The sequence below is a fragment of the Argopecten irradians genome, chromosome 3 (assembly GCF_041381155.1).
Source record: "Argopecten irradians isolate NY chromosome 3, Ai_NY, whole genome shotgun sequence".
Lineage (NCBI taxonomy): Eukaryota > Metazoa > Mollusca > Bivalvia > Pectinida > Pectinidae > Argopecten > Argopecten irradians.
Window position 1 is genome coordinate 44885275 of NC_091136.1, and position 13891 is coordinate 44899165.

The 13891-nt window shown below is 36.9% G+C and overlaps 1 protein-coding gene across 5 annotated transcripts in view; it reads right to left on the reverse strand.

The window, feature by feature from the left end:
* The window catches only part of LOC138318753 (extracellular tyrosine-protein kinase PKDCC-like), a 31932-nt gene that overhangs the window by 17879 nt on the left and 162 nt on the right, over positions 1–13891 (reverse strand). The window contains exons 1-2 of one of the 5 annotated variants that reach the window (XM_069261424.1): positions 8773–8922; positions 5815–6470 (exon numbers count right to left, since the gene is read on the reverse strand). The exons of 1 other annotated variant lie outside the window; for it this stretch is intronic. The gene's annotated coding sequence lies outside the window, so the exon portion shown is untranslated. Of the gene's footprint in view, positions 1–5814; positions 6471–8772; positions 8924–10518; positions 10663–13891 lie in introns of those variants that run through there. 3 more of the 5 variants (XM_069261417.1, XM_069261421.1, XM_069261419.1) reach the window with 3 other exon arrangements.

The window sequence follows — 13891 nt, forward strand, 5'->3', positions numbered from 1 at the left end:
AGCACTGCTCTGGCCCATTACCTATTGGAATGAGGCTGCTGCCAACACTGGCCCGGAGTTCATTGATGATTGCGTAAAGGCCCCATTCTCATTGATAAATGCATATAAAACCAGTTTACCGATGATTTCATATCGAATGGAACTATATACAAAGGGGAATTCGCTGATGTGATTGTTATTTATTGACTGTAGCCGACAAATGTATGGGAATATACGGGATGGTGGACTGCCCATATGGTGGCACAGTGTATATCTGTGTCTACCATGGGGGATCGAACCGGGCCTTTATAGATCTATTGTGAAAGTTGATCATTGGAATGCCGTGTATCAGATGAAAATACAATGTCTGCCTCAATATCAGATTGCTCCCATATATATCTCAGATAAATATCTTTGGTTTTATTTTCAAATGAATATACATGTGTCTGATAGCGCGATGTATGAATTATGCAATGGATATCTTTAAACAAGATAGCGAATCAAGCAAATATAGCGGCATTATGGTGATACTCTAATTTCTAGACAAGTTCATTGACAGCCAGTGTTTATAAACAGCGCAGGTTGGCAACCTTTAAAGCCAGCAAAAAAACAATCTGAACGTTTTGTGGTTTTAATAAAGATGAATTCTGAGGATAAAAGGTATCCAAATTGAAATAAAACTTATGGCGTCTCTTGGGAAGGATCGTTCAATGAACAAGGACAGGGGACAAAGAACAATATTAATTGGAAATACCATGAAATGGCATAATAATTTCAAAACTATTGACCGATGCAGTGAGTGGACAAGTAACCAGAGCCTTCTGGTGACAAGCGATTAGTTAATCTATGAGAAGGCAACTTAACAGTCACATAAATGGGGAAAGGCAACTTAACAGTCACATCAATGTGGAAGGACAACTAAACAGTCATAAATATGAGGAAAGGAACATCCATTGTGAAATGCAATGAACAGTAACATCAGCGTTATCCATTGGAAGAGAAATAAAGCAGTCACATCAATGGAAAATGTCAACTAAATGGTCACATCCATTGGGGAAAGGCAACCACATCCATTGGGGAAAGGCAACCAAACAGTCACATCAGTGAAGAAAGCAAACAAACCGGTTAAATCAATGTCAATGACAACTTGACTGTCACGCCAATGGGGAAAGGCAACTAAACATCACAACCATTGAGAGATGTATCAAGAAAACGACTATAAAAAAAGGGGGGGGGGGCATTGAAGTAATCATTATCCTTCTGCTTTACAGAATCAACTGAGCAGAGCACACTAGAAAACATTCGTAACGTTACTGAGCATCTGTTTTAAATGATATATGGCGTCTATGATCAATACCGGGTATAGACTTCTGAATAATTTACCGTATCGGGATATTTACTCTTGATACAGGATTACGCACACGTTATGGTCATTCAATGAGGTAGTCATTAGTATTTGTCTGTCTGATGAGGTAGTCATTAGTATTGTCTGTCTGATGAGGTAGTCATTAGTATTTGTCTGTCTGATGAGGTAGTCATTAGTATTGTCCGTCTGATGAGGTAGTCATTAGTATTTGTCTGTCTGATGAGGTAGTTATTAGTATTGTGTGTCTGATGAGGTAGTCATTAGTATTGTGTGTCTGATGAGGTAGTCATTAGTATTGTTGTGTTCTGATGGTAGTCATTATTTGTCTGATGAGGTAGTCATTAGTATTGTCTGTCTGATGAGGTAGTCATTAGTATTGTCTGTCTGATGAGGTAGTCATTAGTATTGTCTGTCTGATGAGGTAGTCATTAGTATTGTCTGTCTGATGAGGTAGTCATTAGTATTGTGTGTCTGATGAGGTAGTCATTAGTATTGTCTGTCTGATGAGGTAGTCATTAGTATTGTCTGATGAGGTAGTCATTAGTATTGTCTGTCTGATGAGGTAGTCATTAGTATTGTCTGTCTGATGAGGTAGTCATTAGTATTGTGTGTCTGATGAGGTAGTCATTAGTATTGTCTGTCTGATGAGGTAGTCATTAGTATTGTCTGTCTGATGAGGTAGTCATTAGTATTGTCTGTCTGATGAGGTAGTCATTAGTATTGTGTCTGATGAGGTAGTCATTAGTATTGTGTGTCTGATGAGGTAGTATTAGTTGTTGTCTGATGAGGTATCATTAGTATTGTCTGTTGATGAGTAGCCATTAGTATTGTGTCTGATGGGTATCATAGTATTGTCGTCTGATGAGGTAGCATTAGTATTGTCTGTCTGATGAGGGTAGTCCATTAGTATTGTCTGTCTGATGAGGTTGAGGTCATTAGTTTGTCTGTCGATGAGGTAGCCATTGTATTGTCTGATGAGGTACCATTAGTATTGTCTGTCTGATGAGGCAGTCATTAGTATTGTTGTTGTCTGATGAGGTAGCCATTAGTATTGTCTGTCTGATGAGGTAGTCATTAGTATTGTCTGTCTGATGAGGTAGTCATTAGTATTGTCTGTCTGATGAGGTAGTCATTAGTATTGTCTGTCTGATGAGGTAGCCATTAGTATTGTCTGTCTGATGAGGTAGCCATTAGTATTGTCTGTCTGATGAGGTAGCCATTAGTATTGTCTGTCTGATGAGGTAGCCATTAGTATTGTCTGTCTGATGAGGTAGTCATTAGTATTGTCTGTCTGATGAGGTAGTCATTAGTATTGTCTGTCTGATGAGGTAGCCATTAGTATTGTCTGTCTGATGAGGTAGTCATTAGTATTGTCTGTCTGATGAGGTAGCCATTAGTATTGTCTGTCTGATGAGGTAGCCATTAGTATTGTCTGATGAGGTAGTCATTAGTATTGTCTGTCTGATGAGGTAGTCATTAGTATTGTCTGTCTGATGAGGTAGTCATTAGTATTGTCTGTCTGATGAGGTAGTCATTAGTATTGTCTGTCTGATGAGGTAGCCATTAGTATTGTCTGTCTGATGAGGTAGCCATTAGTATTGTCTGATGAGGTAGTCATTAGTATTGTCTGTCTGATGAGGTAGTCATTAGTATTGTCTGTCTGATGAGGTAGTCATTAGTATTGTCTGTCTGATGAGGTAGTCATTAGTATTGTGTGTCTGATGAGGTAGTCATTAGTATTGTCTGTCTGATGAGGTAGTCATTAGTATTGTGTGTCTGATGAGGTAGTCATTAGTATTGTCCGTCTGATGAGGTAGTCATTAGTATTGTCTGTCTGATGAGGTAGCCATTAGTATTGTCTGTCTGATGAGGTATTCATTAGTATTGTCTGACTGATGAGGTAGTCATTAGTATTGTCCGACTGATGAGGTAGTCATTAGTATTGTCTGACTGATGTGGTAGTCATTAGTATTGTCCGACTGATAGCAAATGTCAGATGTTAAATTCGGCACATTCACAATCATACATTCTTCTAAAGTTATTCTAAAGTAATCTCAATTTTTCCCAACAATTTCTAAACAATGGCATAATCTATAAGAGTTGACAAACACGTGATACTACACACGTGATAGTTGCACGTGACAATGTTAAAATGCACGTGAGAATAAGGTAACGCACGTGTTTGCCTCTACCAAGCATGTGATGAACTACTCCTTGCTTTGTTATATATAAGTGTCGACGTTCATTTCAGCATTATCCATATATAAGTGTCGACGTTCATTTCAGCATTATCCATATATAACATCAGCTAACGAGACAGGATAACCACGGGGTCATTTCCCCGATAGGTCATATATAAATAGGAGTTAAATCGAACCATGGAGAGTCTGAGCGGAATACAGGAGTGACGGAAAGGCAACAATCTGACGCAAGGACTTTTAAGTTTGAATTTCTAATGTTATTCATATCTTGATAATTTCTTAACGAGAATGCACTATGGAAAGAAAGTGGCAGTCGATATTAAGATTATGGTCAAATTGTACGAAACTTGAAAGCATTATATAAACCTCACATTTCAAGCACGGTAATATATCTATCGAACTTAGTCCATTCCTACATGTATATGTGGTATGATGGACGCGACATTAAAAATTGGTTTCCTATCTGTTGGACAGCTGAGAGTGGAGCTCTGCTGAATTCTTGTCCTCGTTGCAAAAACCCACGACAATTTATCTTTCCAATCCATTTAAAGTACATATCTTAAATGATATGACATCATTCTGTAGGAGCCATGTTCTTCTGAACCTTTTGATTAACCAATCAAATTACCACTTTCAGAACAGAACGTGAATTTCATGAAGAAGATAACTAATAACCATAACAAGCGGGATCTCTTTTTGACAATTTACAATGAGTTGACACCATTCGACTTGTTAAAACAAATTTCATCATCTTAGTCAAATCTGACCAGGCCTTGTCTTCCTTTGTTAACCATTCCGTGGTATACCGCTATTCAGAAACACTTAGACAATGTCAGAAACCAACGTGGACTTCAGGGAAATGCTGACATGTATTTATGTTACGAACCAAGAGATGTTTAAAAGACATTTTGTTCTCTTCAAAAAGGTTCTATGTGGGTACTATGTCATCATTTACCATGAAAACAAATCAACATGTTTACACATTCAAATAACATCCAGACGTATTCTATTAATATTGGTAAAACTCATCAACATCCCTTCGTACCTATTAAATGCTCCACTGCTGACAAATGATAATTTTTCTCTATCGAAAACAGGACCAGAAGATTTAGTTGTTTTCTTTTTCAGTCACAAAAGTTACTTACTTTACACCATTACCACCATTGAAAAGCCCTAGATCTTATCTTACTTCACGATAAAGATATTAAAAATAATTAATTGCATACCGAAAAAATTCCGTGGCACTATGTCCAATATGGAATGCAGTACTGATTGCGCTTGCACCGAAAGCAAAATCAATTATTTTATATCATTTCTTGAGTTAATTAAACATATATATACACGATTAAACACCAATTATTGTTCAAATGATAGGTACCATTTATGCTCTGTCGTCGATGGAGCATCTTTAATAAGAAAAACGTCCAAAAATGAAAATGACTACTAAAAAGGCTCTATATGTAAAGAAGGATAGAAATCAAGTCTTATCTTCAAAACCTGATGATAACAGTCATATATCAATCTGTGCCGATAGTCTATGTACACTGCTTTCTCTACTTATCTTGAATTACAGGTACTTCTCAACTAGGGCTGACATGTATCATTGGTCGTCTGTCAGCTCGATTTATTGTCAACAGTAAACTCTGGGTGACAGATAAACAGACTAACGCCAGGATTTTTTGCATTGAGATCCATGAAAATCATAATCATCAGAGCGATTGATACAAACGTTAAAATGATAATCATTCAGAGTAGAAATCGCAAGCGTCGATGAAACTTAGGCACCATCATTTATTATTATCCTAGTCACATGCATCCTCGATACTCCAGGGGTTCCGATCACATACGATCTCTACACCCCTGGACTATCTCATAGTAAAACTGAAGGCAGTTCAGAAGAAAATATCTGACCAATCACAGGCCTGCAAAGATTTCCTTTGAAGACTACAGAGAGAGCGACGCCCAACTTCAAAGCCACACAGTCAACCACAGTGTACCGTTATACGGTTCTTTTGATGTACATCAAAGGACTAAATTACCTGTTCTTTCCAGTTGCCTCCAGTTTTACTATGAGATAGTCCAGGGGTGTAGAGATCGTATGTGATCGGAACCCCTGGAGTATCGAGGATGAGTCACATGACAACCACGTGCAATTTGTTCAACATGAAAAATGAATATTATAACATTTTCTGTTTTTAAATAATATAATCTTTCGATGACATAATTTCCCTGAAATAAAGAATCGAAATCAACATAAATTTTGCTCACCTTAGCTATCACAACAGACGAATTTGACTGAACACAATATATACAATCCACTCTGTAACTTTAGAATCTTGGCAACAAGGCGAGTTATCACGATATCTAGGATCCGGAATTGTTTTCTACCTGTTTCCGACAGTGCTACTGTACGACAGCTAGAATATACACACTTATGGAGCTCCTTGAGATAAACACAACGCGGTAATCCTTATGTCAATATGGGCAAGACTAAAAAACACTTCTCCGCCTCTGTGTTCTGGTGGTTATCAACGACGCACGGGATGAAAACTAGGACACACAAAAACAAGAAAAGTCACGGTTGTTGGGGTCACGGGTGTGCATACACTGATACTCACGGTGCGCTATCTGATATCCCAATCTTTGTAGGCAAGTTGAGCAGTACCTTCTGGCAGTCTATCTGTTACTTATGAATTCACTTACTGACTCGGCATAAGGATATGTACATATATATACATTATAATATCATACAGGTTGTTGGTACATTGTATATATAAATATAGCAGATAACGCCGGGAGCATCACTTTAAATACACAAGCCGTGTTGTATGTCAGGTTGACCTTAATATATACAAAATGTGGTCATTTGACATTCAATTTCCAGTCTGATCCAAAAGTCCTCAAATTGAATAGCTGTAGCTCATCTAAAGAGGGAAACAAAACAAACAAATGTTACTCTGAAAAGCATCTAAACAACAAAAACATTATCAATTTAGCCTAAAGTAAAGAAGGAAGGAACTGTGCACTGCACGTCACATTTAATGCCTTTTTGCAGCACTCTAAGTTCCACACACCTGTTTATTTTCAAAAGAAACGTTTTCTATCAATTCTGTTTAATAAAATGTATAGGTCTAGAATACGTTAATCCATCTTTGGGTTTCGAGTTCTCATCCTACATGGTTTTTTTCTCTTGGTTTTCTGGTTTCCTCCACTTTCTAAACATAACATTCCATAAATAACCATGGTTGTATATTAAGACGCAAAACAGAAACAAACAAACTAATTGCAAACTTTAGTGAGGGTCCGTTTTAAGTGACTAAATTAAATGCGTAATCATAGACATGGCTTAATAAATATGTTTCAGTATGCGAGCTGCTCGGTGTCCTGTTAGCATGTTTAATGAGAAATCTCTATAAACAGGGCAAGGGTCAACACACTATCGCAAAGAGTGCAACAGTCTCCCAAAACTGGCACTCGCCACGCGTTACACAATTAATTACAGGAGTGACGTCATCAATTGTTTTAGCCATTAATGTGACATCACAAGCCAACCAACTAATTAATCAACATTTGTCAATAGAAATATGATCGTTTGATTTACAATATATTTACGACAACCTGTACATTGTAATTGCCTTTTACTTCACCAGCTAACAGGGTTATACATTGTATTTGACAAGTCCAACAGACAGAACACAGCTTGTAGATTAAGCCAGGGGTAGACAATCTACCACAGCAGTTTCTGATTAGTGAGAGTACGGGAAATGGAGTGGTACAGGGGGAAAGGTGAACATATCTGACGTCCATGGCACTGATTGGGCCTGATACACGGCCCGGAAAACACCAGATACGTTACATCATTGGAATTCCTGCCCTCCCCTCGCTCTCCTCCCCCTCCCCCACCAATGCCCTCCGTAGCTATCATATGGACAGTAATCTGCACGGTAATAAGAGTACAGGCTATGCAGAGGTACACCAAACATATGGATGTGAGATGGACTAAAATCTGTATAATCACACCATTGTTGAGCCCTCGGTTGACATTTTTCAATTAAGTTGATAAATACCAAAGCGGTGTCGTGGCTATATTGCTATATATACACAATGCTTGTATTGATTGTATGGCGCAATAACTGTTTCCCTGGCACAGGGACAAAAACGCTCGTACACTTACAGACGGTTGGATTTCAAAGTAAAAAGTCGCTGAAGACAATGAATTAAACTTAATGGAGGGACAACATAGCGAAACGAAGATTTTCTTCAATATGCAGATGCACATTGTGAAAAGACATGTCTTAAACAGACACACATTTTGAATTGCTATGTCATGACTTAGTTAACTTTCAAATTCCATCTTTATATACATACATTCTGCTAGGCTTAATGAAAGTTAAACCAGCAGACATAATTATGTGCCCTCATAATTATGTCAAACAACACTCTGAATTTGTACTGCGGATCAAAATGTTTTAGATATGTACAATATAGACACGTGAGTATATTATGTACAGCTAAAACCAGATACTTTATCCAGTATGTTCTGAACATTTAATACATTTGTATGTTTTAAACAAGTTTACACGGCGGTTACTAAATATGTCTTCAGACTTGAACACCACAATTTTAAGTTGTTTTGTGCTTAGTTCATCATTTTGTTCTTAGTGTCTATCGAGATGACAAGATATTAGGTATAGAGATGTCTTCAATCCATAAAGTTGAAGCATGATACAATTATAGTTTAACGTTCTCAGTACCTGGCAACTGCCCCACAAGGGATTCGAACCCAGAGGTGGAAGGCTTGTGGTAATTTGTAACATAAACACAAAAATTTGTAAACTTGACACAAAAAATGTCTTAAAATCTGCAGCTGTAGACAAGAACAATATTATTTTGTAACAGACATTGCACATGGTCATCCTCCATAGCATTAATTTACATAACTAAACCGGAAGAGCAAAACCAACAATTTCCGGTGATGGCAATTCCAGCGCTGACGCTTCGCGCTTCTACCAAATAGGCATAAATTTAAGCATAAAATGGCAGGTGTAATTTCCGACAAAAGTTAAACAAATAATGTACAAAATACGATTTCGCAATGGAACATAAGTGTTTCCCTTGGTCAAAGCACATGCATTTCTATTTGGAAAGATAGGCATATTTCTAAAATACCAACTATACATTGTCCAACGGAAACATCTACAAAATAGATTTAAAAATAGTTTTTACCTGTCAAGGCGAGAAAAAATTGTTAATATATGTATTCACCCCCGATCCGCTAAATAACCTCTCACAAATCCAATATACAGGCTAATTAGGAATCCCGCACGGCATGCTTACAATTCCCCGTAAACCTACACTTCGATGTTATCGTCCGAATCTGACACTGTTAATGCTGGGTACGTGTGTAATACGGTATAAGACTTTTTTACCCGATACGTAACAGACCTGGCACACGTCAATCAAATGGTAACAATAGCACGTGGGAATACAGGTACACACTCAATGTTTATATGACACGCAGAGTCTACTGTCTTATTTTGAAGTATATAAAAAAGGGATTTAAACTTGATAGAAAATCTAATCGGTAACATTTGTTACGTATGTCACTCAATAAAACCCTAACCTGCCAAATGTTATTTAAGGGCTAATTTTTAGCCTTATCATACTTGTATTATTCTTTATGTATATTTGTTTGGGACAGTATGACAAGCCTAGTGCATCTTATTCGCCACGGAAAGACTTTGCAAACACTGTTTCAAACCCCGGCAATTAATGCCTGTAATTAGGCCTTTCCATGGTACACCTGGCACCTTTATTTATATACATGTGTGTGTCTATCATAGACCTATTCAGATTGTAGAGTTCATCAAATTATTTATTTGTTGTGGTGTAAAATCTAATGTGTTTCGATTGTCGCATGTTGTAGATGCATTAAGAAGACCACAGAACGCATATACATTGTACGTTCAAAAGAACAGGTGTTCTTGAAAATAATACACTTTAAAATACGTGTCTACAACTCATTAGTGAATATATCACAGGCAGGTGATACAGATGTAACAAACACACCTTTAACACAAGCGGGCAGGTACGCATTCGGACCCGAAAAACTACATTTTGTGACCTGTCAAACCAATCGGGGTTTACTCGGAGGAACATCCTTCGTGCGCTGCCATTTGGGCAAACAGTTTATTATATGGCTTTCATCGCTATTTACGTAAACGAAAAAAAAGTTCATTATATGAAACTCTACGTAAAAAGGTAAAAAAATCAAATTAATACATTTCGAAAGATATCAATATATTGGTTTCCGGTAAATATTGCGGTGAAGGATACTGGCACGTTCATGTGTTTGGTAACTGGTTTCAAATTAACTTGAATTGAAAAGTTAAAGAAATAGCATAATTTCTTTAACACCGCGTTTTTTTACTTTTTACATAATTTAATTTCATATTCTTTGAAGTTATTTTTCCATAGACCGAAAGAATTATACGTCAAGTATTATGACGTCATACAGGCAGAATGTTCGCGAGATATTTTAAAAGCGGCAGTCATTGGCCAAACTGAATTATTGGATAAGATATCAATGCGGAACAACTCAATTAGTTTTATTGTAAAAGTCAGTAAATTCACTGAAATTTATGTTTTAGTTGTATCTGATTGAGTTAATTAAATCAAATTATAAGCATTATTCTCAATATCTTTTTGGGTTTATGAAGTCATAGACAAAAAACGGACGTCTGTGACTTAATGCTACTGGATCTCCCCGACTTACTTGGTAACAAGTATTATGAATTACAGTGATTTCATCTCATATGAGTAAGATTCCAAATATCACTGATAACTTAGATCTATAAAATTCACATTCAACTCTGAATATTTTACTCTCAGAATAAATAGGAAATATACAAAAACATACCGATTGTACACAAAACAACTAGAAAATTGAGACAGACAGAGTTAGCCGCTCACCTTCAATGTAACGTTAGTTTCCGTGTCAGTGATTGACGTTTTGAGTCACCCGAATCTGGTAATTCCTATGCAGTTATCCGTTTAACATGATGAACTCAAAGGTTTTAAAGGGACACAGCCGACCACCTTTCAGGGGTTAAACAAAACAGGGAATTTAGGGATATACAAAAGACTAAATAGAAAATATTACAACAAAGGCGCGAGACGTTTTGGTCCATAATTCACATGTAAAAGAGAAGGATAGAAATGTCAGCCGCCAACTACACCGGGGCCCGCTGGCGGGGAAATTCCAGCTCAAATTTCATTCACATCAATTTTTTTAAAGTGATTGTGAAGAGATACTGTCGCTGGCCCTAATTAGTGAAATGTAAGACTGAGCGAACGTGACAGACAAATGTGGCTTGTACATTTACCACAAGTCGCTGTACGCCATAAGGTCACCATGGAGGTCGGACCCGTCATACAGTCCCACCAAACAGTCTAAATCGTGTGTAATATCTTAACGCACAAAAAGAGGGGAATTCACACGCAAACACTCTCTGCTGAAATATGAAATTTACCTATTATGAATGGAATGTAATTACATCTTTAAGAACTACAGAGTACGCAAAGTCAAAATATCGACTTGAAACCGTCACCTGTAAATTGTGTGTATATATTCACCGGGGCTAATCGTACAAACCGGGCTACGCTATTTACGCTTGTGGAAACGCTTCTAATGTCGTCAAGGGGTGCGTGCGTGATGAATATTTGCTCGGTGTTCAGCTCACGGCCAAGAATCCAAATATACAAGTTGTCCACGGAACAGCAGAGTGTTTCATCGATGCGTTGAAGCAAAATTGATGTTTTATTTATTATACTTTGTCCAGTATTTCGCGCACAGTAGTTGAAAAGTGTGAATTACGTTATATATTCAAACAGATATATATCTAAACAAGAAACATAGCTAGAACTGGATTTAGTTCATAAAATTATCACAGATTTTAATGATAAGGTGTCCTTTACTTGTGGAATGTTACTGTTATAACTATATTTTCCAAATTACGCACGCGAAAACGCTAACCGGTATACTAAACAACATACAAGGCAGTGGATACGTCATATGATTATAGTTCCTTAATGATTTCTTAATTTCTTTAGTAGAATCTGAGCAAAGATAAATAGTTTTGAATTGAAATACAATGTATAAAGTTCAATTCACGTTCTCGCATTGTAATTTACTCTATTCTGATTATATAACCAACTGAAAACAGTTCAACGCTGAAACTGTGAACAGCGAAATTAAAGGTTTGGGAAACATTCTGGTTTATACTCTGTGACCCAATAACATTCTAAGCATTAACATGACGAATAAGCGTCTTAGAAATTTAAACCCTCAATCGAGACCTACTAGACGAATCGGTTACGTTCCAACAAAACGTCCTATCCAATTGACTGGTTCTTACTGTTGTCACGGAAATGACATTCGACTGAAGAAATAATATTTTAAGAACTAATATCCACTGTCTTGTATATTTTCAAAGTGTTCCATATGCGTACAGCTATACCAGTCTGCAGCGTTTTCGCATGCGTAATATAGAAAATATTGTTATAACAGTAACATTCAACAAGAAAAAGTCACTTTATCGTTGAAATCTATGATAATTTATGAGCTAAATCCAGTTTGATCTCTGTCTCTCGTTTAGATATATCCATTTCTTTGAATATATGACAAAAATCACACTTTTCAACCATGATATAACATACCCGCTATACTGTGCACGAAATACAGGACAGAGTATAATACAATAAAACATCAATTTTGCTTCAACGCATTGGTGAAACATTCTACTGTTCCGTGGGTAACTTGGATTTTTGACCGTGATTTGAACACCGAGCAAATATTTATCACATACGCACCCCTAGTCGAAGCGTTTCCACGAGCGTAAATAGCGTAGCCCGGTTTGTACGATTAGCCCCGGTGATATTGTCATTAAAGTAATTAATGGATTTAATGGAAAATAATGGACGCAGGCTAGAAGCCTCTATGTCCATATCATAAGACATAATATAAACTAATTATATTGTCACTGGTAAAGTTGTATACAAGTACTCAATAAAATTATTTATCAGTAATTAACCGGGTAGAGTTCGGAGGTCCTGGGTTCGATCCCCTGCCTGGCTGCTACATTTCCTCTCCTGTTATGTGAACCCAGAAAGATGTAGTTTTACCCTAGTAATGGCTACCTTTACACTTAGGTCTTCTGTGCTACACGAACAGCTTAATTTCTGAAGATTGTTTTTTGCCTTATTAACTTCCATTATGGAAAAGTCAAGATTACAATGGAATGTTTGAATTTATAATGTTGGGTGGGAGTACAGGGAACATCTGGTAATATACTAGACGGCGGGGAAAGTGTCTTCGAGTCTATATACAAGTATATATTAGAAAATCAATTTGTTTTATGATGTGCCTCAACAATACCTTTACAGCATATATGGTGTACATCAAATATTGATCGAGTTTAACACAAATGAGCAGACGATTACATGGCCTTTCATTTCTATATTGTATCATCTGTGCTGATTACGTGCGTATATATAGACTGATGAACACCTTAAATTAGACCGGTGGGGCTACTAGCGCGCATTGATCTCATTTGATATAACCCCCAAAAGAATTGATCTTTCCGTAAGGGTTTTCATTTGACTTTGCACGGGAGAGTTCTCATTGCAATAGATCAGATTTCGAATGCCCCAATGCTTCTTTCTATCATATTGATAACATTTTCCTGGACACAATTGCAATTGCAAAAAAAAAAAAAAAAAAAAAAAAAAACTATATTATTCGAATCCATTGTTCAATTTTATGTAATGATATTGCTATATAACCAGTGAAAATTTTATGTGTGATGATTCGATGACTAGTACGCTGTATACCCTGTCACCTTCATCAGATAGATGACTTGTACGCTGTGTACCCTGTCACCTTCATCAGATAGATGACTTGTACGCTGTGTACCCTGTCACCTTCATCAGATAGATGACTTGTACGCTGTGTACCCTGTCACCTTCATCAGATAGATGACTAGTACGCTGTGTACCCCGTCACCTTCATCAGATCACCGGTTCATTTTTTCCATTTGGTTGTGTAATAATAAACCATGCTTTCCAACCCGAAGAAACTTTACCCTATTGCTCATCTCGATAAACGCTTTTATTAAAAAAATATTTAGATATTTAGAAACATGTCATCTTCAGAACATACATGTACATGTGAATTGTGGATAGAAAATGTTGATCAATGATACACAAGCAAATAAACACAAATTAGTCATATAGAAAATAATTACCCAAATCGAAAATAAACAACATCCGATGTAGTGAAATAAAA